Raw genomic sequence first — 26864 nt, forward strand, 5'->3', positions numbered from 1 at the left:
CAGACAACAGCAAACATGGTAACAGTGGAGGAAATCAAGATAATGTGTATTCTTGGAAAACTATAACGAGTCAGTACAGTAGACTGAGTGGTGGAGACGTTCAGCCATTTCCATCTTCTTCATTGCTTTCTCTGATTGAACCTGAGCTAAAATCATGGGGGCGCCACTCTGCCCCTATGATTATTGGTGGTATTGCACTGTTTGGTGTCCTATTTAAGCTGCAGATTTTTACACTGTGGGAAAGATTTTTGCAAACATAACTCAACTTTAGTATCACAACTTTAGCAACTGCTTTGTCATGTTTTATATTTTTAAGGTGATGTTTTTGCATTTAAACTGCAATTGACAGCGATCGACATACACTCTTGTCTGGTTGACATTTGGGGTCTCTACCATTGCATTCCTACCCACATATGTATAATGTCAAAATCAGTTATTATTCTATGCATAGTTGGGTGTATAAATACAAAAAAAAAGAACTGACGTAACTGGAATAAGGGTTTTTTTTTGTAAAAATGTAAGTCACAAAATTAGTCAGTGGCGGTGCAGTTTGACGCTCCTCCAGTGCTTTCAAGTTTAGTTATGCCTTGCACAGATCGTCAGATTCTAGCCTACACGTGGGTTGCAAATGCAGAAATACCCCGCACATTAAAAGTGTGAAAAACCACATCACTCTAACCAGGATGCTGTACAGCTCAGAAAACTGAAAGAGCGGTAAGGAGATGTGCTCATAGGCTCTAGCCTGCGTCACCTTTTTTTTTTTTCTTAGTTCTTGTTAATGGTGTATTTTCCCTGTCAGTTATTCTGAGAAATCAAACAAATAAAACCATGTGTTTAAAATATGAATTACTCTCCTTAACACACAAGATGTTTGAATGGAATCTATTATTAGATGTTTTATCCTCGAGGCCTTTGAATGGACTCCAATAGCCTTAAGTTTTGTTTTTACTCCTTTAAAGCACTAAGATATGCTTCTCTCCAAATCATATGGAAGTTACTTTTGCACAGCTGTAAAAGGTTTATGACATCATAACTTTCACAGCACCAAAATGATGTGTTATTCTGCAGCATGCATTCTGTATTAGCATTCTCCTTGCAGCTTTTCCCTGATATTACTCCACCGATAGCCTGACTGAGTATGCATGTTAGTGTGTGTAATTAGTTGAAAGCGAGCATGCCAGGATGGGGTGAATGTAGGTCGGATGTAGTCATCGCTCTTCTGTTCCCCTGGAGATGCCATTCGCAGCAATTTGAGACTCGGCGCACGCACGCACACACACACACACACACACACACATACACACGCCCACAACCCCACACACACACACACACACCCCCACACACACATGCGTCAGTTCTGTATGATAATGCAAGCTGTGCCTGTGAGATGAGACCTGGCTAATCTGGACACCAGCAACCCATTTAATCTTCTCAACACAACTGCATTAGCCTCCGCTTTTAAGAAATATCAATAAGTCAATAAAAACATATAATTCATCAAGGTCAAAAAATGTTAACAGTGTTTTGTGTTTTTGTTGGGTTTTTTTTTCTTCAAGAGCGATGAATATGCGCCCGGCATGTATGAGCAAGCAATTAGTGGCTGATTTTCCTCACACCCTCTGCAGCTCTCGGAGGCGCCTTTGACTGATGTTTTGGAAGTTCGTCTGAGCAGCCTCGTGCGTGATTCAGCTCATACGCTGCAGCTTCCTTCATGTGAGGCACGTTGTTTCTGAAAATCTGCCAGATTGCTTTAGTACTTCACATGCAAGGATTTCTAAATGCATGTTACCAAAAGGAGCATCTGCTTGCAGCCATTTCCTGTAATGCAATATGGAAGGAGCGCTTTGTCACAATAAATATTTGTAGTGCTGTCTTTCCGACTTCAAAGCTATTACATGCAATGGAAGCCGACCCAGAAAACTACTGAGATTAACTTTTAATCTCAGGAGCAGTCTCCAGCACAGGGTCAGAAATCTGTTATGTATTCCTTCATATCAGAATGTCTTAACAAAAAAATCAGGAAATTATGTACTTGAGTTTGCATCTGGAATTTCCTTTTTATATATATTATTTAAATATATATATATATATGTTAAGTCTCGGTATGAATTGAGTAAACGGAATAAGTGCTGCCTAAAGTTTCCAAATGAGTTGTTAGAAGTTTCAAATCTGGTCTTTGTCATCGTGAATGCAACCTTGCGTGTCAGAAATGGTTAATCAGCACTTGAGCTACACCTGGTAATGGGGCAAATGTTGCATAAAGGATCTGCAAGTGAGGGGGGGATCCACCGATACTCTGACTATAGCAGCATGCTTTATGGAGGGTAATATGGCAAAAAAAAAACTACCTGCATAAATTGATTTTATTCAGACTGATTTCAGTGGTTTTTATTGTCACTGAAGCTTAATTGTGTGGGGATCCTTTTTTTTTAGTAATTGTTCACAAATCCATATTTTGGACCTTTTTTTTTTTAAAAAAAAAAAAAGCTTAATGTACTAAATTTGAGAGTCACAATTTTAACAAGAAGCCACATGAATTTATATTTTGAATCTATAACAAAAAATTCAGTGATTTTTATATTTCTAACAAAAAAAAGGAGAAAAACAAACACCGTCCTGCTCCAATCTCCAGCTCTGTTTTTTTACTGTCTAAAAATGTGAAATGCTAAAGTAAAAAAAGAGAAAAAAGTGACAGTATATGTGATGTATTTTCTGGTGGATTTCCTACCAGTGCAGAAACGAGATAAATAAAAAATAAAAACCCTCTCTGAAATGTTGACCTCCGCACTCATCTGAAACCTTCCCTCGGCTCCTCGTGGGCTCTCTTCAGGTAGAGTGTGTAAATTCCCCTCTGCATTTCTTCCAGGTGAAGAATGCCAAATCAAATCTAAAGCAATTCTCAACCAGTCTGAAAATGCTTGAAATGTTTGCTGTTGAACTTGAACCGTTGAGGAGATTTTTTGCTGCTGGCATGACTTTGTTTATTTTTTTTCTCTCTCTTCTGCACCTGTGTACAGGAGAAGAAAATTAGTTGGATGAGAAACTAGGTTGGCGTTGATTGCCCAACAAACTCTGAATCCCGCTCTGCGTTTTCCACTGAAGGTCCTCAATGCTTGCATGATCTTGATAACTGGGAAGTCTGTAAGTAGTTGGGCGTGCAGATATGGGGCACAGAGCTGTCTTCTGCATTGGTCCTGGACTTCACTTTGATCTCATTATAAAATGCAAATACACAGTACCCTAAACAGATCAAAGGTTCAACTTCCTATTGGATCTGAGGCTTAATAATAGTAGCCTGGGGCAGCGCTCTATTTTTCTAAAAAGTGATTTTTGGGTAGGCCACTGGTCCTCCAGGACATTATTTACTCTGGAGATAATGTTCCGGCTTCTGACTGGTGGCTTACCAGGGCTCAGAAAATCCTTGCTGCATTTGCTTATTTGAATAAGATTGTGGAGGTACCTTCTGCCTCTATCTCCCACCTCAAGCTCAGGTTTGCAGCCTAAAATCTAAGTGTAAAATTACTTCAGTGCTCATGCCGTCTCTGATACGTCTGTCTGCTCCGTTAACCAGGATCATCATTACTCTGTGCATTTAAATTTTAAGGACTTAACTTAAGGATTTTTTTTCCCCCAAAGCATGAGTAGAGACACATTTTGGGGAAATGTTTTACTTCCTAACTTCCACAATCCAAAAATGATCTCTGTTTTCCTGCAAATGTATCTCTGTGTTGGAAAACCACTGAATTAATTCAGAAACAAAAATCTTGCTGAACTGCATGCTGCATAAAATAAATGTTGTCATTTCTTGTGAAATGTTTAGAGAGGTATTTTTAGTATGTTTAATCAGTTTTTTTCTCTGTGTAATTATCTTTGGAAAAAAGATGACATTTTGCTATTGTGCTAATTTTGGCACATTTACAGGGCCGTAAATCATGGGAATTTTGATTTATGTGCTCTGTCATAGGCAAATAAATAAAACCACTTCTTTGGTTTGTAGTTTGTAGTGCAAATAAGAAATAGAAAAACAAACTTGGAAGTAACTTGTAGAAAGATACTGGCTTGTTTTAAGTCTATAATATAGAATAAAAAAATACTTTTTTCATATAAGTGAAAAATATCTGCCAGTGGAACTAGTACTCTTTGATAAATATATAGAAATTATCGGCCTAAAACAAGCTCTGATGTGATCTTGATGAAAGTTATCTGTAGGTTTGTTTTGACTCATTTCTAATTTGCGCAAAGACTAGAAAAAAAACCTATTATTTTGTTTTTGCAGTGCATTTAAATCCAGTACTCACAGTGATGCATTTAAATATTTTTTTTCTGATTGTTATAGCTAATAAAAACCCTGCATTCAGTTTTCCAGTTAGATTAAACCAATAATAAAAACGCTAATCTTCCTAAGTAATGGTGACCTGCTTGTGTGTTCTCAGTACTCTGCTGTGGTTCTGTTTGCAGGTTCTTTCAGCCTGTAGCTGAGGCGTTAGGTTCAGGTTGCTCTAATAGCGTCCTGAAGCTCGTCTGCATCTTTGGCTCTGGTGTCTCTTGTCCTTCTCTTGACTCGGCTCCATAAATTCTCCGAAGGGTTTAGGTTGGGTCAAATTGCTGGCCAGACTAAATCATGCACATTAAACCAGGTATTTTACTGTTTTGCAGTGTAAGCCGCTGCCATGTGCTGCTGGAAAATGAAATTGGCGTCTCCATAAAGTTTGTTAGCAGCGGGAAGCATGAAGGGCTCTGAAATTTCTTGGTAGATGCCCGCCTTGACTCTGGATTTAATGAAACACAATAACTCAACATCTGAAACAACACGTCCCCTAATTATCACTGGAGCTTTAAGGAAGGTTCATTTCAAATTTCTTCCAGAATTTTCCACCTTTATTTTTAAATTGAATACTAAATATACTTTAAACTTAGTCAAAGACTTTGGAGTAGTTGGCAACGTCTTAATTCAGGGTGTAATCAAGGTTAGGGATGCACAGATCCACTTTTTTCACTTTGAATACAGATATCTGTGATTTAGTATTGGCGGATACCGATCCGATAAAGAAAAACAGCATCAATATTTTTTTCCAATATCAGGGCTCATAAAGACGTATATTATCGGATCGGTGCATCTCTAGTTGAGGTTCTGCTGTTTCTGCCGTGGCTTAAGGAACGTGACAGCCGCAGCGCACCTGACAGCCACAGTCCATGTCTTATCAATCTACTCTAAACTCTTAAATGGTCTTTGCTTATAAAATGCTGACAGACCTGCAATTACCCTGCAAAAACAAATCTTACTATGTGTTTTTGGTCTAGTTTCTAGTGAAAATATCTTAGTACATTTTCAATAAGGCAAACTAACTTACTAAATTTTACCAAGAAATAGAGGCTTATTTTAAGTAAATAATTCCTTGATATTGATGAAAAGTCCTACTTTCATTGGCAGATAAATTAACTTAGATAAAAATATATTAAGTGAAATAATTTGCCAATGAAACTAATACTTTTTCATCAATGTTAAGGAACTATTAAAACAAGCTCATATTTCTTGCTAAAAATTTGCTTGTAAATTATTTTTATCTTATTTCAAATGTACTAAGATATTTCCACTTGAAACTAGACCAAAAATACTTGGTAAGATGTTTGTGCAGTGTATGTCTGCTGCTTGTTCAGCTATTTCCTTCCACTCATCTTCTCATACATGAACTCAGTCACCTTCTTTAGCAATCTGTTTGTGGCGTGCCTTCGCTGCTGAGGTTGTCTGTGATTTTTCTACTGGAGTCAGCAGTCTTCCAAACGTTTCTGGCACAACTTCAACGACTCTGAAGGTGAATGGAGAGAAACAAAGATCTGGTGAGGTGAAGACTCACCAAACCGACTTTATCAACAGACCAACACATTTCAGCTCGTTGACCCAGGAGCTGAAACTTGTTAGTCTGTGAATAAAGTTGGTTTTTCTCAGAGTTTGAAATGTTGCAGTCTCACCAAGTCTGCAGTCTTTCCTGTGACATAACATTTCTGCATAAAAAAATACTTTTAGTCTTGTGTAGTAATATAGTTTTATGAGATACTGAATTTTAGGTTTTCAGGAACTGTAAAATCTGGAGGAAGAGACCCTTAAGCTACATTCATCTCTAAGTAATGAAGTTTAACTTCTTCCTGCACATTCACCTTGGATGAAAGTTTCAGTCTGAGTTTCAAGCTTTCAAAGCTGTATTTTTAGTTATTGTCTCAGCCTGAAAATGTTTGCTTGTTGGCCCGGCACAGACTTTTTTTATTATTTTTTTCAGTTTGTGGGAGAGGTAGTGATTCACTCGGCAGCTCGCTTGATCCCGCTGTGAGGCGGGTTCCCGTGTCAGGAAGCTCCAGCCTGGCCACCCGCCCACCAGCCTCACCTTGCACCCGCCTACCGGCACCCCACCGCTCACGCTCTGGCCCTTAGAGTGGGTGGGGAGAGCAAGCTGGCAGGCCTTGGCATGGATAGATTTTGGCAGGAGCTGCTGTCCCCACACTGCGCCGAGTGAAGTGCTGACTGCAGTGCAGTACATAAAAGGCCTGAGGCTTCTATTGCTTCCTCTGGTGGCCTGCAGGCCTGTATAGAGATGTTGGCTGCAGTTCTAGTTGAAACTCTAGCCGTCACTTTGACAAGCACTGCTTTGGTTTCACTGTTCAGTCGCTATATATATATATATATATATATATATATATACACACACACACACATATATGTGACTTGCGTTATCGTTTTAAGCAGTCATTAGCTGTTAGCAGCTCCCTCCCATCTGTTCTCGCTGCTCACTTGGATGTGATGCAACAGCCAGTCGTAAAAAGCTGCTGATCACGGTCATCAATTGATTCAGAGAACTTCCTCCCCCGTGATAATGAGATATGCTGAAGTCGATACAGACACGCTAGCTGCTCTGCTGCTTCCCCACCTGCCACGCCCCTTTAGTAATTTCTAGAAAGCATCGGTGGTTCATGTAACGTAAAGACACGATCGCCTGTTGATCTCTGACCAGTGTTCTTGTTCAAAGGTTCAGAGGTTTTTTACTTGGTGAGACTTTATCTGAAGTTGCTTAATTACATCATGTAGGCATGCTAGATAATTTGATAATTTGGTGTAGTATTTTTTTGTGAGCTGAAAACTTTTTTTTTTTTTTTTTTGCCTGTTTTTATACAACACATCTATATTATGTTGATATTTTAAAAATGCGTTTCAGTTATGTTTTAGATGCTGTACATTTTGGGACATCACATTTTCAGTACTATTTTATAGAAGCAAAGTATAAAATGTTTTAGTGATAACTTAGGTTTTAAGCATTCAGAATGAAGTACGTTTTTCTAAATGTTTGGTGTTTGGCTAGAAATATTTAAACTGTAATACTTTCCTTTTTCTGCATCTGTTTCCTTTATAATGAACATGTTTTGTATTTCTTTGCATCTGGCTGCAAGTTTAGCTCTTTGTCCTTTGAATTAACTTCAAACTTAATGGCATTACTCCACTGCTTTTGCAAAATAAAACAGGATTATTCAAAACAAATTGCTGAAAGTGTTATGAATATCTTTGACCTTATATGTTGGGTTATAAGCTTGATCATTCTAAATGTAGGCCATTATTGATTGAGTAAAGTAAAGTCCTCCCTTCCAGAAATTCAGTACATCCACAGTGGCAGATTGAAAATGGCTTGGCAACCTAATGATTTCTCAGTTGTTAATATCACCTGACCTTTGTTTACATTGGGATCACAGATGGTTCCTTTTGCCTCTTGTGTGCACACAGATTTTTTTTTTGCCCTGATGAGGAGGACTAGGACGGAAGGAAGGAGGTACAGCAATGATTTGTGCTTTCTATAAATAGAGTGCAGTCCTTGCAATCTCCCTTTAACACTGATTCTGCCCTGTTAGATTAATCCAGGCTGAGTTGGAGCAGGAGACGCTGCCGCTGTGGTGGTCTCTGCACACAATGCACAGTCTTATGTTGCAATTCTTTCCAGACATTTTCTTATTTGTAACCCTTTTGTCTTTAAATATAATTAATAATATTCTTAATTATGCAAGCCCGCTCTCCCTGAGGAGCCGTTACCTCTTCTGAAGCCTGCAGCTAATTGATCTGTCATCACCGTAGCGTGCACATAGCGTTTACCTTTTGGAAATGAAAAGGATATGGGCTGCAGGACTAATTAGAAGAGGCTGTCAAGTCAAGAACAGCCTAAGACTGCGCTTGTTTTTTAAAGCTTTGACCTGCTGATGCAGATTCTGCCTGAGAGAAGAGCATTTCAACATTTTTAAGTTTGCTTTTATAATAGTAAAATTCTGTATTTTATTTTTCTGGAAATTACTGGCACTCTCTCAAATTCCAGATAAAAGAATTTTGACTTTAAGCATTTATTTTCTGAAAATTGATGGCCAATACAACAAAAACGGCAAATAAAACAAGTTTATGTTACAAGGGACAGTTTTTGTCTGATATCTTGCTTCTTACAGGAAATCTATTCTTCCTCTTAGTTTAGTTTATTTATTTAACATTTATTAAACATATTCACATTCACAGTTCAAATGCAATAATAAATGTTTAGATAACTATTTAAAAAGGAGGTAGGCAGAAATATGAACTTATTGGACCCTCCCTCCTTTCTTTTATGTCTTCCTGTATTCTTTATTTAAAAGAAGAATATATATATATATATATATATATAGTATATACTGTATATATATATATACAGTATATATCAGAGCAATTTCTGTCACAATAGAGGGATGAGATACCCAAACCATTTCTTTCATACTTTCACCAAAAACAGTCTTTGAAAATGGAGTCTATTTCACCATTAAGCCTCCTAAAATTACTTTTTTATATCTTAAACTGAGTTTTGTCTTTATATTGACTGACTTTATTTTAAGCAACTTCCTGATACCTAAAATAGTTCGCATTACCACAGTGAGAACTTCCACATCGAAGAGTGTTGTCGGGTGTTTCGTTCACTCATTGGAAAAAGATTGGGTCTTTGAGTTCTAGCCATCAGACTCTGGTCCTCGACTGATTTCTTTCTGCGTCTCTACATGTGATGAAAAGCCACTAAGTAGCGCTGGCATCTCACCCATACAGTCTGACATCCACACTGTGGGTCACTTACATCTGATGAGAATTTTAAAAAAAAGCAGATCGGACCAGATGATTGGCATGTTGATGAAATCTGCATGGCAAGTAATTAATGTGGAAAACTGGTCAGTGTTAGATTTTGTCTTGTTTTCATCCACCCTCCTTCTTCTCCTTGGCAATTATTTAACACCTGTCACCTTCAGGGCCAGCCTCCTGCAGCTAACAGCTTTCCTCTGCTCATCATAGCCCTGCTCTTTTCCTTTCAGATAAAAATGTAGAAGCAGCATTTTTCCCCATGACTCCTGATATTCACACCTGCTTATTGAGAACTATGTCGCTATGAGTACGAGGTGTAGGAAAAGGTTTTTTTCTCTTCGCTCTCTGCCTTGTCAGAGAACCAGGATGGCTGTCTCTTTTCCCAGAGTGTCATCCGATCATCCTGCTGCTGCGTCCTTAGTGGGGTCAGCGGTCTGTCAGAGCGGGGACAGTGACACAGCTGCAGCAGCCGAGCGGAACCAGTGATGGATGACGTGCCAGAAAGGGCCGCACTGCCTTGCCAGGCGCCTGTATTGACAGGCGCATCTCTCGCATCTCGCATTTGGCATCAACGGGGCTAATCCCAGGTCATCAGAGCCATGAATGGGACGTATGAATATCGCTCCTCTAATTGCTCATTTGTCACCGTCAGATCTGGGAGGAACCAAAAAATGGGTTTTCACAGCAACTTTGTTGAGTAGAAACAGGTTGTGATGAAAAGAAAACAAAGGTAATAGTGAATTTCATAAATTTTTTTTACTTAAAAGGTTTTAAAGGTTTCTGGCCAGTGTTTGCTAAAAACTCATGTTGCATGTTGTTTGTCCAAAGGCCACAGCGTTTAATTTTGCTTTGGTAATTTATTAAAATGGAATGAAAACTGGACAAAAACTACAATAAATCAATAGAGGGATTCTCTGTGCTACTTTGAGAAGTCAAAAATGTCAAATGTCAAAAGTTTTTAGTTGCAGAACACAAAAAGTCGCAGTTTGAGCACATTACTCCAGTCTATAAGCTAAGACCAATGTGAGAACATTGCATGAGTTTTTGGCAGCAAAAACACATGAAACCAGTTCATTAGGAGATTATTAAGGCTGGGATAAAAATGACCACATTTTTTGCTGATACCCAAGTTTTTTGCTGCAACCTGCTCGTCAATTACAACTGCCAAAAATATTTTTAAAAACATTTCATGTTAAAACAACAAAAATTAATTGCACCCTGAAAACCGAGGTGTGTTGTAGTGAGTGGGCAAGTGAACATTTAGAGCGCATCACCCATTTTTATCTGTCTGCAAACTGCAGAAATAAGTTAGGCTTGTTTATGCAGTTTGTAGTGTTTAATGCATATTACACTGAATTTTATGATTGTTGTACTAACTGGTCTCAGAACTTGTTGAGGTAATATCAGCTTTCCATATGTTAAGATGCACGAAAATGAGCCAGATCCAAAACTAACAAGGGTTTCTGCAGAATATTAAGTGTTAAATAGTCCAAATATAAACCTTCAAAAAGACTTGGATGTGACTAACTTTTGCTTAAAAAGTAACTTTTTATCTATCACAACAATTATAGACAATTTGGATCATAGTTCAGTAATAAACCCGCAGCTATAATCCCTCCATTACAGATCAGTTTGTTGAGTCGCATCGTGCAAAACCACCATGTGTGCTTTCAGACCAAGCAGCCGAGATCATGGAATCAGAGCAGTGTGGCTTACAGTCAGCCATATTCAGCTGTAAACTATCGGTGGGTCGACTTCAATCACCCCACGCAGTGTGCATATGCAGATCAGGCAGCAAAAGACACTACCGTCCAGTTTAAAAATATACTAACTGTGCTGTTAATTTTAGTATTCTGATTTTAAAACTTAATAATGCATTTAAATAACTGTTCTATAACAGAGGCTGAAAACCAACTGAAACTTGCAGAAATCTTGCATGAAGCTTTATTAATGTCATCATTATCCTCATCAGTTACTTTAGCCTCAGCATATATAATGGCTTGTGGATCATTAGTCACATTCTGGCTCAGACATATCATTTTGAACCTCTTGCAGCTGCAGCAGGAATAAGATGTGCAAAAGTCACCTTGAAACCTGGCTGTTTGCTACTGTTCCCACATTCCTATTATATATTCATTTTTACGCAATTTTACTGCTACTTCCACATCTTTGATCAGTCCTTATGACCCCCTTGGAAGGTCGTATTTTTTTTAATCCTTCTGTCTTTTTATTATATTTGCACAATTGTTGAAAACAAAAGACTCTAATTTAAATTGCATTGCTGGTGCAGGAGGTGTTGTGGTTTAAAAAATGTCGCATTTTGGCGTTCCTTCTTGGTATTGAGTTGGAAACGCTTCTTGAGGTTTTTCAGCACACTATTGAGGCGCTCCTCTAATGGTATGTAAATAGTTTTGTGTCTGTGTGTGTGTTCATGTGTTTGTTCACAGTGATTATAATCCAAGTCCTGGCTTTAAGCCCCTTCAGCTCGCGCTTCACCAGCCGCAAGGCCACAGCCTCTCCTCACCAGTTAATTGCATCTGAATTAGTCCATTAATGTGGCCATGTAGAGGGATGAAAGGGTGCACAGAGGTGTCTGGCCTCTTTTGACCACTGCGATGTATTATTAATGGGTCAGCAAGTCTGGTAGCTCTGCATTAACTTGGCTAATGGACTATAGAGTGGGTCTGTGATTCGCTTTCAGAAGGAAATCAAATCTGATGCATATTATGTAGATTATTTGAGGTTTAGCGCCTGGGAAAATGTACATGTTTTAGGGCTGGCAGAACATTTTTTTTTTTAGATCTGATATAAAGATAATGCTTTATTACAATTTGAATCGAACTCTTGCAAAAATACTAAAGAATGAGGTGATTAGAAATTATTGATGAAATGTCCTCGCCTTACAAAATGTGCTTTTAGCCGCACTTCTGTAATTTATTTTATAATTATTTCAGACAAGTGTTCCCCTGAGACAATGAAGCTGCATGTTGATAATGACACCCAGTTCATTGTTCATAAACAAAACCTTCTTCTATAAATTCAACTGCTAAGTTACTACTTCACAGGATTTATGTCTTCCTTTAGCTACCATTAACCTCCTCTGTCGGCTCACAATGTACCTTTGTTGCTACAACATGTAATTTAAATTAACATTGAATGATTTTCATCCATTCTTTCTTGATCCAATTAATTAACCCCAGGTTCCTACACAATCTTAAAATTGGAAATTGGGTTTGATTATTTTCCAAATGTGGATATATACGGAATATTTTTTCCAAAGTACAACCTCTTGATATTTTTTTGAAACAACTTAAATGCTAAACAGAGCGCTGGTTTTTTTTTACAAACTAAATTTATCTTGGATCAAAAACTGTATTTTAGAGAATATTTTATTAAAATAAAAGAAAATAATTTACTATTTTATTAAAATAATCCAATCCAGATGTCAGAAATTAAATTACATTAGATTATCAAGTGCAGATGATCTAAGCTTGTCCAGATGCCAAAAAACGTGTCCATTATTTGTAAAGGAAAAGTAAGTGAAAAATAAACATGAATTCTCTTTTTTTCTTGTATTCATAAAACATTACATCACATGCATATGATGTAACACATGCATGTGCATGCAACTACAACTGAGATTGTAGGTTTCCCTTCTGTCCGACACTGAAAAAGGAGTAGTTTATCAAACTTAAATAAATTACTTAAGTTGGTAGCACTGAAATAAGTATCCAAATTAATCCATTAAGTTTATAAAATTGTCAAGTTCTTCAGATGAACTTAATTCAATTAATTCTTACCAGCTGAAGCAATTTATTTAAGTTAGATCATTTTCTAGTGTATTTAGTTGAAAGAAATGGTTTAGAATATTCTTAGAAAAGCACCATACTACACAGAGAAAACAAACTCTTTTTTTTTACATGTTTCATAAATGGAATATATGTCATAAATGTATGTACTTTTTGCTGCCTGTATACTATTGGAAATCCCAGGTTAATGTTGAATAATTGCCATTTGTCACTAAATGCTAATGCCTCTGGTAAATGTGTAGCTGTGAATCGTATCACATTAATGCACACAATAATAAATGTCTTACTGTTTCCTCCAAAGTAAAAGCTTCAGGCCAAACATTCCCAGGAACTTGAGTTGACTTCAGTGTCTGTAAGAGTTGAGCTGCAGGAGGAAAACAAAAGATGAGCCTCTCTTCTCGTAATCTTATGTTTAGTTATAAACCAGCTCTGTAGTCAAAAGAATGAGGAGAAGTAGCAGGTCAAAGGAGTTCATACGACTATTTTTAAGTTCACACTAATGCTTCCATTCATATTGAACACCTTTGTGTAGACGGGCAGAAACAAAAGGTCAAAACATCATCTGGCTCTTCTGTAACACTGTCAATCCTCTGAAATATTTCATTACACAAGTTCTAATGAGCTGGAAAAAACTTTGAATTTGAAGTAGAAACCACTCCTTGTGTTAGGTTCGCCATTTCTTTGACTCTGAAGTGGATAGTTGGCACCATCCCATCGTCATTATGAGCAGCTCGGTTGTTCATTGTTAGCGTGGCCCATTGTCGGCGTGCGGCTGTAAGCCCGTCGTCAGAGGATGGCATCAGAGGCTCCTCTTCTGGCTGATAATTAAGTGGCGTACTGACAAATGGCTTTCATCAGATCCCTCATGTGGAACTGAGAGCATGCGAAGGCTTTCAGGGAGGATAAACCAGAGGACGTCACTTTGCTTCCAATCTTTCATGGCCTTGCGCTGCCTCTGCAGTCGCGGAGAAAGGGAGGGCGACCCAGCATCACTCACTCGATTTACAGCTCTGTGCAGCCTTTAAGGGAGCAGGTTACCAATATGTGTTCACTGAACGGGTACATAGATTTAATGCGGCAATATTTTTACTCATTTTAAATTATTAAAATGAAATGCACTCATCGGGCTGAAAGATGACAATGTCGTTGCTGAATCCAAGGGAAAAGAAGTACTGCAACAAGGCATCATCCTCAGCTATATGCAATGATTTGTTTTATTCTAAAAATAAAGAAATTCATTAAAAGTAGATGGATTTGGTTTGTGTCCACAGATTGAGTCCAGCCTTAGTTCTAATTTTAATAAATAGGAAAGACAAATAGTTGTCAGCATTTGATCAGGTGATCAAATGAAAATTGAAAAACGATTCCTGACTCTGGTAGATGAATTGGTGCATCTCAAGTAATATTAATTAGACGGGATTTGAGAAACTTGTAGAAAAAAAATTACATAATTATATCTTCCTTGAACATATCTACCATTTAGCCAACTTAAGACAAATTGTAATTTAGCAGAAACTCACATGATGCATTCAGCTTCATCTAATGCCACGATCAGCAACCTTTACGACACTGAGAGCCATTTTTATCTTCAGTCTGCTGAACGAATTTAGTTCAGAGCCACAAAAGCAACATGTCCCTTTGAAGTAAATTAATAAATTAAGATCTACTCTTACACAGTTTAGATATTTTTAATTAAAAACAATTTTATTTTTGTTTTTAGGTTCAATAGATGTACAACTCTTCAATCATCTTTTATTGAAAAGTATGTAGAAAAGCAAAATTAGTTTGCAACTTGTTGAAAAAGTGACTTCGTAAAAATATATATATTAAACTCTTGGTGTCATTTGTGGAAATATTAGACATATACTGCATAAAATGTGTAGCAAAAACTGCTAAATCTATTTATTACATTTTAAAACATTGCTCAATGCAGCTTATTGTCGGAGCATCAAGTTGTAAACCTCCGTAATCCATTAATTACCTTTAGCTGATAATAGGAAAATGTTCTGCTGTTTATTGATGCTTTCATTAAATTGTGAGAAATGTATACATAGTTGTGATTTTGTTTGATATTCATAGTCATATTTTTAATCTGCAGTTTGACGTTTTGATATATTTTTAAGAATCTTTCACATTTTAAAATTTTTTCTAGTGATATGTTTTTATTCGAGTCTGTCTTCATATTTGACTTGGTGTTTTTTGTAAACTTTAATTGTTGCTGTGCTGTGTTTGCGTCACTCAGAGCTACCTATTTCTGAAGTTGTCTGGACAATCATTGTGGTAGAGGTCAGGGATGTTCTGTAATAACCCACTTAATGGAATCATGCTACAATTCTACACGCTGCAGCATGCAATAACGGAGCAAGTTTAGCAACACCAGAGGTTGTACAAAACATTTTTATTCTGTGTGGTTTCGTTTGAGTGAGATGGGGGTGGAGGAGACACAAAAATATTGCAAAAAAAGCAAAGGAGACAAAGACTGATAGCTTTTTGAGTGACTTTGATCAAATAGGCCTCATGCGAGTGCTTTGGGGCTTTTGTGGTGGTGTGACTTGCCATTCAGCATTGCATTAAGGGAATTTTCCCCACAGCTTTTCACATCTACAGTGATCGACTCCCAATTTAAAAGGGGAATGCTCGAATTTCAAATGTCGCATTCAAGTCAGCGTTGTAACCTTGAGTGCAACTGGAAAATAATGCACAAGGCTTTTTTCCCTCTCTAGAATTTCTCTTGGTTTATTTTTATTTCAAGGTTGGCCTTAAATAAAAAAAAAAGTGTTAGAAAAGGGAATCTGGATGCTGTGCCTTAGCGAAATTGAGTTCAGAGCATTTGTGGTAGAAATTTTGGTCTTTAACCCCGTTGCCTCTGTTGAAAAGGGAACATCCTTGGTGCAGCATTCATAAACTTCTTAGAAGCCATGAGGGAACTATGGGGCTTTTTTGTTAGCTCAGCCTATTGTTGGAGCTCAGTAAGTTGCAGTATCCTTGAATTACCCAGAACAAAATTACTTGGCTGATGAAATTCGATCGTTTTGCTTGTACTGTATGATGTTGAAGACTTCTGCACAATCAGGCAGAGCAGATCCACCTCTGCTGTGTTCGGGTTCTGTGGTTAATCTGTATCAGATGCTGGTTGATATGGAGAAGGTGAGGTCCTGTAAGAACATTGGGAATTGGTCATGTTAACGTTAAAATGGTATTATCTCCTGAAACTTTCTGTATCAAGTAGCAGCCACAAACGGTGTATTATAAATGGTATTTTATGTAATACTGGAAGTATGGAAGGTTTTCCTTTTTCTGTTTTCTAAGTTAAAATCTGAAGTTGGGCATGGATTTGCACCTAGAGGTGCATCGATTTATAGGTGGCGATTTCCTTAATTTTGGGAGATTGGTGATTGGCCGATACTTGTGTGAAGCCGATTTTATCCAATGATCTTATCTACCTCAGCAAAGGTCTAAAAACCAATCACTGACCTATTTCGCTCTACCCAGAGAGGTTTTACTGAAAGACTGGCCCACCAGGTCATGTCCACATGCTTGCAGTTAACAATAGTCACCCCACTGTTACCAGCTCTGTGACGTTATTGCCTCATTTAACAACATTTCAGACAAAAGAAACTGGTATCGGCCAAAATCGGAATCGACAGGTCAGGCATCTTAAAGATTGTAATTGCCTATCTGCCAGAAAACTGCAATTGGCCTCTTTGCTTTAATGTCACTAAATAATTATGTATTAGAATCAGTTAACAAGACAACTGTTAGCCATCAATTAAACTAATCTGTGTTATTGAAGAGAAGTGGAAAGAAAGCTATAAGAAGTTCTGTTTGCCACAAGTCATGCAGGGAGCGGCTTTAGAAACACTAAAGCGGTTCTCTGATGGTGGGAGCATAATGCTGAGGATGCTTCCCTTCAAGAAGGTCAGGAAATCTGGTCAGAGTTATTAGGGAAAAAAATGAATGGCGAGAAATAAATGTCGGTCTTTGGGGGAAAAACTGTTAGATACTCCGATGATTTGAGACTGGGTCAGAGGGTTCACCTTCCATCAGAAAAGCGACCCTAATCATTCGGTTTCTACAAGGTACTGACTCAAATGGAGCTGAGTACAAAACAGTGCAGACTTTTGTCTAAAAAAACATTAAACTCGCGCATCATTTTTATTCTGCATCAAAACTATGCAGTACCTCAATTGTGATTTTTAAAATTACAGCCATACACTAAAGTTTATGGCTGTAATGTGACAAAATCTTAGAAAGTTCAAGGGGATTTTGGACGCTTGGATGATGCTGTATTTGCTTAAGAGGTTTAGAGAGTAGCTGCTTCTGTAGCTACGCCTTTTACCTTCTGCATGGAGACCAGCAAACCTTTCATATCTTTGCTGTTTTTTTTAATGAAAATAAAACAACTGAGCATTTACCAGTTGTATCTATGATGTTCCACATTTCTCCTGCCACTACTTTGACAACTTCTAAAGTTCGCATGTAATCCCTTATCAGACTAATTTCTTTCTTGCATGTATTGCGTTCACTAAATGAGTCCTGCTATGAAAAATGAGTTTAATTTTGCCAAATGCCCCCTGTTAAGGGGGATGGGGGTTATACCATTTCCCCATAGTGTCATGTACTTCTGCAAAAGTGGCTGTTGAGTTTTAATTACTATAATGCCTCAGAGTCTGACAGTAGATAACAAAGGTGCAGATGGCAAAATTCAGTCATCAGTTTGATTTCTTTATTTTAATTTCTTCTGACCTTCTGTCCCAGTCTTCTGTGGATGTTGAAATTGAGTGCTCTTTGCACTGACAAGTTTGTTTATGTATGTTTATGACAGATTTGACCCACGTAAATATGTATATATTTTTTTTCAGCTGGTAAGCAAGTGCTTCATGTTTTATTTAATCAACATACAAGTGCTTAAAGATCAGAGAGTGAGAGGTTTTAAACCAGGCATGCCAACACGCAGCTACGAGATGCCAAGGGAGGCAGATCAAATGCCTTTGAAGATGGATGGGGGAAAAAAGGTGAAAATCGTTATAGTTGACTTCATTGGTATTTGAGTGTGAGCTTTAGGTCTCTCGACTTTGATAAATGCAGGTTTTGTGGTACACTGGGCAGCGAGCCTTGGCAGGCATCTTGGCTATATCACTATGATGAAGAAAAAAGGTTCATACTAAGAAATCTCTGTTAACTGTAGTAAGTATGTCTTTTAGAAGTGCTCAACACTAACACAAGCAATTTTATAAGCCATTCTTGTAGGGCGCCACTCTTAAAACAGTAAGGTTTTGATAATGGCCTTATATTTATAAAACTAAATACTAAAAACAACCTTTATAATCGCAGAGCAGGGTTGAAGCGGTATCAGAGCTCTTGTGATTGTGATTTCTACCTGAGCAAACCTCCTCCACCTGCCTGTCTGAGCCTTTTTCTCCCTAACCCTTGCTGAGTAAATGCTGTGGCATCCCACATGCCTTCCCACACCCACTACAAATAGACAGTGAAGGTGCTACATTCCCTGGTCCGGGTGCACATCCCCGAGGCTGAGGACTACGTTCTGTGTTGGTGGGCATGTCACAGGGTCCTTACGAAATAGCAAAGGCCTAAAAATACAGTCATGTACCGGTGAGCCTTTGTGTTGCGCCGCAGATATGAATGTGTTACTGTATCGGTTCTGATTCACTCACCGGTGACTTTAGTGTGGCCTTGTTCTTTACAAAGATCTGTTTCTTTTTGGGAGGAGACCTGCAGCGCCTCGAACATATTCATACCCCTTGATTTTTGTTTTGTTTTGTTTGAGCTTCAGTGTATTTTATTAGATTTTTTTTGTGATTAACCAACACAGAATTGGAATAAAATCTGAAATGTGTGGTGTTCAGCTGTTTTCATTCTACTCCTTGAATAGATACAATTTTGGAGTTAAAATGTTATCACAATATTGTGTGGTACTATTGTGATAATGACAAAAGTGACAATAAGAACTATTTATTACGTATTTCTTTAGGTAACTGATTGTATATCCCAACAAACACAAATAGTGCTCTAGAAAAACAAACCACTTGCAATACTCTTCTTTAGTACATATTAAGAAGTGTGATTTCTATCACTAAGCTACACATGGTAACTAAATTTTAAAATTTATTGGTATTTCTTGACGCTTTCATTAAACAAATGGAGAATAAAATACAACTATCAATCCTGACAATAAGTACAGTTTTTTAACATAATTAATTGGCATTTATTGTGACAATAAATCAATATTTTTAATACATTTATCACAATTACTGATGATCAATGGCCACCGCTAAATCAACCAATAAAATCTGAATAAAAATCTAAAGTGTGATGGTGTGCAGGTACTTTCATTCTACCCCCTGAGTGTACTAATACTAATGAATTAATAAGTGTTACTGTTGCACCGCAGCTCTTTTGGGTATATCTCTTGAAACTTTACAAATGCACTACGCTAACATTTTTCTCATCTTTCTTTACACAGGAACTCAATCTAATTGAATCTAGTACGTCTGTAAAGATTGGTCAAAGTTGTATTTCAGTCTGGTCATAACTGAGCCACTCTAGCACATTTATTCATCATAATTATGAGCCCCACTAATTAGATGCATTTTATTTAGGGGCAGTTTAGTAAAAGGAGATGAACAAAAGTACTTTGTGTTGATCTGTTGTAACAAATTACTGTGACGTTTGTTCTTGTAATGTAAATCAAAGTTCAAATGATACGGATACTTTTAGGAAAGGAAGTATGGGTTTATATGTTTGACATTTATATTCTATTAGAACTCTGGTTTGATTTTATTTTAAGCAGGGTGAGTCTTTTTTTTTGTGCCTCTTGAGCTTAAACAGTAAAAAACAGTTTTATTCTTGATGCCTTCACTATAATAAAGCAGAAGCTGATTGTGTTTGACAGGCTTGCATAATATTTCACCGCTTTGACTTTGACACAGGTCACTCTTTTGTGCCGTGGCTTAAGATCGTCTCATTGGGAAAAAAAACACAGTTTTTAATTAAAACAGACCTATCCTTATCTTTCTTTCATTTCCCCTTCTCTGTTTGTATCTTACTTCCCTCTCTCTCTCCTTCATTGACCTCAAAGATCTTCCTTCAAAGGCTGCTTTTGAACACATCCTCCTCGGTACTAGCTCTCGAGTCTTTCAAATCCCCGTTCCATTCAGACCTGCTGTCAGGTCAGAAACTCGGCTCCTGTTTTCCAACCAGCACAGCTTGCATAAGTGCTTGCTTTGGTTCCACTCACTGCACCAGTTCTTCAGAAAAGGTCGTAGATTTGGTGAAACGACTTCGCTGTTTTTTCTCTTCCAAAAACCCTGTGGTGCTTTCTTTCATCTAGTTTATTGATAAAAGGATTTGTTTTTTAATGTTTAGAAATGTTATTTTATTTCAGTGGCAACTTAATGATTTACATTAGTTTATACACTCTTATGACTATATTTCCAAAAATTTTAATTCAGTTCTGCATATTTTTTCTTTATTTTTGCCTCGTCTCTGAGCAGCTCTTGTTATGGACATTACTTTTACAATTACAGACACATTTCATAGCCCTTAAACAATCTCATCAAATAGATTAAACAGCAATTTTTACTTTGTAAAAACCTAGGACACCCTGCGCTCTAAAAGCTAATGCTACCATCTATAATAAGTTTTAGTGAGATGCAAAAGAAAGGAAGAAAGATGGGGCAAAATGTTATTATGAAACGGCAGAAATGACAATAAAGAAGAATAAAGATAATACAAGAAAACTAGAAATCTGCCTCTACACCTGCAGAAATCGAGACAAAAACAAAACTGGGATATCAGAGCGACAAACACATGGGTAAAACGCTACTGCAAGGCACACCGTGCTAGTTAATACAAGAAGTATTTAGTGGAAACCGTAGCCCAAAAAGGGCTAAACACCTGAATCCAAACAATTGTTGCATGCACTTCATCATCCATAACAGGCATTCATAATTCTGTTTTGAGAGTGAGACTCAAAGGCCTTTTTGTGCCAGAAGAGTTGTTAAAAACTAAAGGCGATAAAAGTGCTCATTTTGATTTATATTGCATCATTTCTATATTTTTAGATTTTCTGGTAGTAAAGTCAAATATTTCACCCTTGTGTTCTCTGACATTGTCATTTGAGGTTTTTTTGAACTTTTATCATCTCAAACTCTTGCATGGCCTCGGAACTGCCTCGGGTAATTATGCATTTACAGACTGACAGTTAAATTTCCGACTTCTAACTGCATAACCGAGCGTTGATTGAATAAAGCCTCCTCTTCTTTACGCTCTGTCCGGAGGCATGAAGTTACAAATAGATGGTGGGAAGCTGGCAAGATCTCAAACATAGAGTGGCATTGATTTATTCACATCGGCCCAGTCTGCGAGGCCTTCCTCTCCCTCAGTTGCTGGTCTTCGTCGCCTATACGTCATGGCTGGTATATTTGTGTATACGCTCGTCTGTATAAGCAGCCTGCTGAGTTCTCTCCCTTGGGTTCCCGGCCGGGTGCGCGGGGCGCCTCTTCCTCCCCAGCTGTGAGGAGCAGGGCTCTGACACGGCCTGTCCCTTCAGCTTCACTCTGAACGTTTGACACGCCGAGCTCAGAGGTCAGCCTGACCTACTTTTTCCCTGGCGGCCCTTCTGCCGAGCTGCGGCGCTTCTCAGCGGGAAGAGGGGGGGTGCTGGCTGTGAGGGCGGAGCTGCCTACGCCTCCACTACTGTCCTGGTGAGTTAAATCACCGCCATTTGTTCGGAGACACGTTCCTGTGTGCGCACGCGGCTTGTAAGGTGTGTAGGAAGTATCCCACATACACACACTCACACACTCAAAGGCTCACTCTGAGGTTGGATGTAGAGAACTCTGTGGGGGTTGCAGGTAAGATGCTAGGCTGCACTTGGGCGAGACCCCCTGCAGAGAGCTCTGTCTCTCTCACTCTGTGTACGTCTGCTAACACCTTTTGACCTCTTCCTCCTACTTAATTTCCTTCTGCCGTAGATCTGCATACCTGCTTCATATCTGCTGATAACCTGCTGTCTCCAGGGTTCCTACACAAGTCTGGAATGTGATTGCAGTATCTTTCAGGTCTGGATATGTATGGGGGGAAAAGTGTCTAAAAAGAAAAAGTGAATTTCAACACTTTATTCCCATTGTCTAAATGTTCCTTTCTTCTTTTTGTTTCTTGGCTCATGTCCCTTTGTCCATCATGCTCTTCCTGCTATCCTCCCTTGATTGTGTCCTGTCTAGGTCTGTTACAATAACTCATTTTACTGAATGATAAATTGCCCCAGTAATTATCGCCATAAACGATTTTCAAGTAATAATGTGTTGACAGTTGCATAAAAATGCAAGTTTGCCCTCTCAATCACTGATGAACTTTAATTTAGTGAAGTCCTCTTCACACTCGAACTGGAACATATTTTAAATATCGAAAATAAAACATCACAACCAAAACAATAAATAAAATGGATTATGATATCTGTGTAAACAAATTAGCCCCATTGATTAATTGCTTATTGTGACAAGCGTACTCCTATCTTCTGTCTTTCTTTCCTTATATCTACTTTTAGACGCCCTTCCAATTAGTTTTTTTTCTTTCTGCAGGGGTAGAGGCAGACTTCTAGTTTTCTTTATCCTTCTTCTCTATTGTCATCTTTGCCGTTTCATTTAAATATGCTACATATTTAAAGCCTGCATACTATAGGAAGATCTGCTATAGTTCCATAGTGAAATTTTTTCATCAGGTTTTAAAATATAGACCTGGAACTCTGGAGGTTTTAGGGAAATAGTTTGCTGGGGGTCGGAAGGGATATAAAAGTTGTGTAGGAACTTTGTACTTTGCACAGACCTGCTTACTATATCCTTAGTTTTTCATCTCTTATGGCCCAGCAGGAGCATAGCGGAGCAGGAAAGCATGGTTCATTAAAAAATAAACTTCTGATGTTGCACCAAGCCACTCCCGCTTGACTGTATCAATGATTTAGAACAAACAGACGTTCCTTAATGGAACGAGCCACCTCTCTTCACCTCCCATCTGCGTGGCATTAGATGGTGGCCCCCATTTTTAGACGCAGACTGTGGAGGAAAATGTCTGTGGAGTGCTTGTGGTTCTGTGGAACTGTGAAGCTTGTTTTAGAAACCGTCCCATCAGATCCTCTCTGGTTCTACACATTTCAGGGATCCCAAGTAGCATTGGCTAACGAAGCAGAGAACGTCTTATGTTTGTCACTCTCCACTATGCATGATGAGGCATTTTGCTATGTTCATCCAAGCTGAGGCTTTACTATTGTTGGAGTAGGGGAGGAAATGCAACCAGAAGAACAAAACATTTATCTTCATGCTGTATTTTGCAGAAATGCCAGAGTTGGTTCAAGTGGGCTGCATCAGCAAATACACAACAATAAGGTTAACCGTTTACCTCGGCTGCCCTGGAGTCTTCAGGTTACTGGGGTCTCAGTGGATCTATTTGTCAAGTCTGCATGACATTTGAGATCTGATTCTGCAGGCTTGGATTTTTTTTTTCTGCTTCACAGCTGTGCACAATCTCACTTGGTAGGAAAAGTGAGGCGCCCGTGGCTTAATTACGTTTAGACCACAGAGTTCTGATCACAGTGCAAGCCAGAGCACTTCCTTATCTCGATGTGAAGCTCAGAGAGCAATGTGGCCAAAATAATAATGCTATGAGGTGTCCATAACATTGTCACGGTGTGAGGAAAGGATTTTTCATGTCTTTAATTTTACTACATCATTTTTGCTACTTTTTTATTACAAAAAATATGTAAAATAAACTTAACTGTCCAATTGTCAACATGATAGTTTAAATAAGTTGTTGTAACTAGTGTGATTTTTACACTTTTGTGTTTTTTGTTTAAGATGTATAGATTATAATGTCATCCATCTCTCGATGTTTGTCCACCTGTCCACCCATTCACTCAGATGAACATTTAAAATGGGCCAAAAGTTGTTTAATATGAGGCTGGAAAAGTACAACTTTTGGTTTAAAAATATGCCAAAATAACTAGAACTTCCTTGTTCTGTCTGATTCTTGCCTTCTATGGATGAGCTATACCTAAATTAATTTTGTTATGCTTCAGTACAATAACAATAAAAGCATTCTGAAATTTTACGTTTTATTATAAACATTTACGCTCCGCAGCAGGTACACCTTACCAGAAGTGGGTTGGTCCGTCTTTTGTACTCAGAACTCCCTGATTCTTCATTGTATGAATTCAGCAAGCTGTCAGAAACATTGCTCAGATTTTAATCCATATTGACACGGTAGCGTCATGCATTTGCTGCAGGTTTGTCTACTGCACATTCACGATGCAAATCTCCCGCTCCACCACATTACAAAAGTGCTCTATGGAACTGGGGTCTGCTGACCGTGGAGGATATTGGAGGACAGTGAACTCATTGTGAAACTGTCTGTGCTTTGTGACATTATCCCCTGAAGGGTGGGGAACACCTGTCATGAAAGGGATGTAAATAGTCAGTAATAACAGGTAGGTTGTGAGGGTATATTGATGTTCAACAGGAACTAGTGGTGCACCGATTTATCAACGGTGGTTTTCTTAAATTTGGGAGATTGGTGATCTGCATTTAGCAACACTTCAGACAAAAAAAATGGTATGGGGGAAAATTGCAATTGGCAGGTAGAACGATAATTGGCAATCGACCAGAAAACTGCACCCCTAACAGAAACTAATGGTCCCAAAATGTGCTAATAGGAAATATCTACCAAACCAATACATCCCCGATACCAGAACCAAATTCTGACCCTGCTATCTCAATGTTGCAGCTGAGATGAACAGTCTTTGGACCAGGCAATCTCTTGTTGTCCATTTTTGATTAGCCTGTTTTAATTGGACTCTGCAGTTACAGCTAACAGCAGTGGCTTTTGTTTTGGTCCTTCAGCTGTATCCCATCTGCCTGATGGTGCAACATTTGCCTCTGTCATTTCAAACCAGTCTGCATCAACAAGACACTTTCATACATACAACTTCTGCTCCTTGGATATTTACTTTGTTTTGGACCACCAAGAGATGCTCAGTAGATTGAAAGGTTCTGAACACAATCAACCAAGCCATGTTCAAACTCACTTAAATCTGGTGCTCAATGTGGACTTAAAGGACGATGGGGCTTGTTGCTTAAATAAAATCATTGTAATATTGAAACTCAATTTATTGTCAGTGCTGGAAGATCACTAGTTGTGAATTTTACAGCATACAATGTAACAAACCACTCCAGATATATTTCTTTTTACTTTAGTAGCTCTGCTGTCCAAAATGAAATGAAATAAAAGCAGCAGCACAGTTATCACCTTGAACTGTTTACTCTGTTTCTGTACAAGAGAGTAGTTATCTTTTTCTTTAAGTGAAATGACCTTTTAGTGAATACTAAAATCTAAGTGTCAATATGCAATCTGAAATCTCAGTTTTAGCCCATGGCGGCATAAAGGCCTTTCTCTGTTTGGGAGAAATTCAATATTTCAGTCACAAAAGCTAGAGCCTTGGATGAGCTGATTTACTAAAGGAATAATGATCACTGAATCCTACACAGTGGAGGATGAGTGTAGCTTGGAGGTGAGGAGGGTTGCCCTTTCATGCTTTAAAGTCTGTCTCATACTAACGGTGATTTATATCTGGTTTGATTCTCAGAATTGTTTAAGAGGGTGGTATTATGAAAAGTCAACTTTTTTGAGCTTTTCATCATGCTTTAACGTTAATCCCTCATCAAAAACATACCTGGAGTGTTGATTGATTCTTTCTTCAATGTTTCAGAAATCCTTGAATCACCTCTGGCAACCATTTGGAGGTGCCTATTTCGCCTATTTCCACAAAACTCCTCCTCTCAGCTGCAGTCTCCAGCCGAGCTGCCAACTCACAGAGCACTCTGCTCCTGCAGACTAGCGGCAGCAGCTGGACGATATAAGCTTGATATAAGAATGATTGCAAACTGTATCAATGGATGGCATGGTTTTTGTCTTGGCTTACTGAAGTGGGAGTGTTAGTAAAGGTAGGAGGTTCTTAAAGAGACAGAGCCCCAATTTCAAGACGTCAGACATGTAATTTGATGTGAAATCAAATTTGACATGTACATTATTTTCATAACAGCTGAAGGTAACATAGTTACTTGGTTGGCCTATAAAATGGCATTATATGGAAAATACATAATGTCGCTCCTTTGAATATTTCACCAAGCCGTAATTTTGTATTAAAGAGCAGGGTTGGCTGAATTGTGGTCATTCAGAGGTTTAGCCAGTGGGATTGACAACATTTCTCTCTCCGATGATGTGGTTAACTTTTATGATGAATCAGTGGGAAGTTATCTCTCTATCCAGGGTTCTTTCACATTCCAGAAAAGCATTAAATTTTATGACTTTTCATGTCTGGCTAAGTGTTAAATATGGAAAATTGTAAATACTTCATTTCCTGTCCCAATGTCTGACCCTATAAGTCTGTCAATTGATCCATTCTGCTGGTCATTGGTTCATTTCGACATCCATCCAACCATACGTTACTGTGTTTGTTCCTTCCACTCATCTTTCCATCTATGTTCCAATAAATCATTCATCCTTACAGGTTCTATAGTTAAAGCCTGACCTAAATACCGGCAGTAAACTCTTATTTGTATTCCTTCCTGGCACTGAGAACCTGGCTGATTTAAGTCTGTAAAGGTCTGAAACTCTAACATGAAATGTGGAGTTTCTTGTCTCTCACAGAGCGTCTCTCTCGGCTTATTCTTTGCATTTCATTGTGACCATCTGTCAATGCCGGTCCATAAAGTGGAGTGGATGCAGATCCATTGGCAATGTCGAGCCCTCCGGTGGTCTGGCTGCAACTGGTTCATGGGGTGGCGGACTGGGGGGTCTTTCTGTTGCTGGGGGACCTAGATTTTGCAATCTAACCTGCATGGTTTCTGAAACCCATCCCTCCT

The 26864-nt window shown here is 38.4% G+C and overlaps 1 protein-coding gene across 1 annotated transcript in view; it reads left to right on the plus strand.

The window, feature by feature from the left end:
- Positions 1–26864, plus strand: part of foxj3 (forkhead box J3) — a 105229-nt gene that overhangs the window by 44765 nt on the left and 33600 nt on the right. The window lies entirely within an intron of this gene.

Source organism: Xiphophorus hellerii, chromosome 20 (assembly GCF_003331165.1).
Source record: "Xiphophorus hellerii strain 12219 chromosome 20, Xiphophorus_hellerii-4.1, whole genome shotgun sequence".
Taxonomy (NCBI): domain Eukaryota; kingdom Metazoa; phylum Chordata; class Actinopteri; order Cyprinodontiformes; family Poeciliidae; genus Xiphophorus; species Xiphophorus hellerii.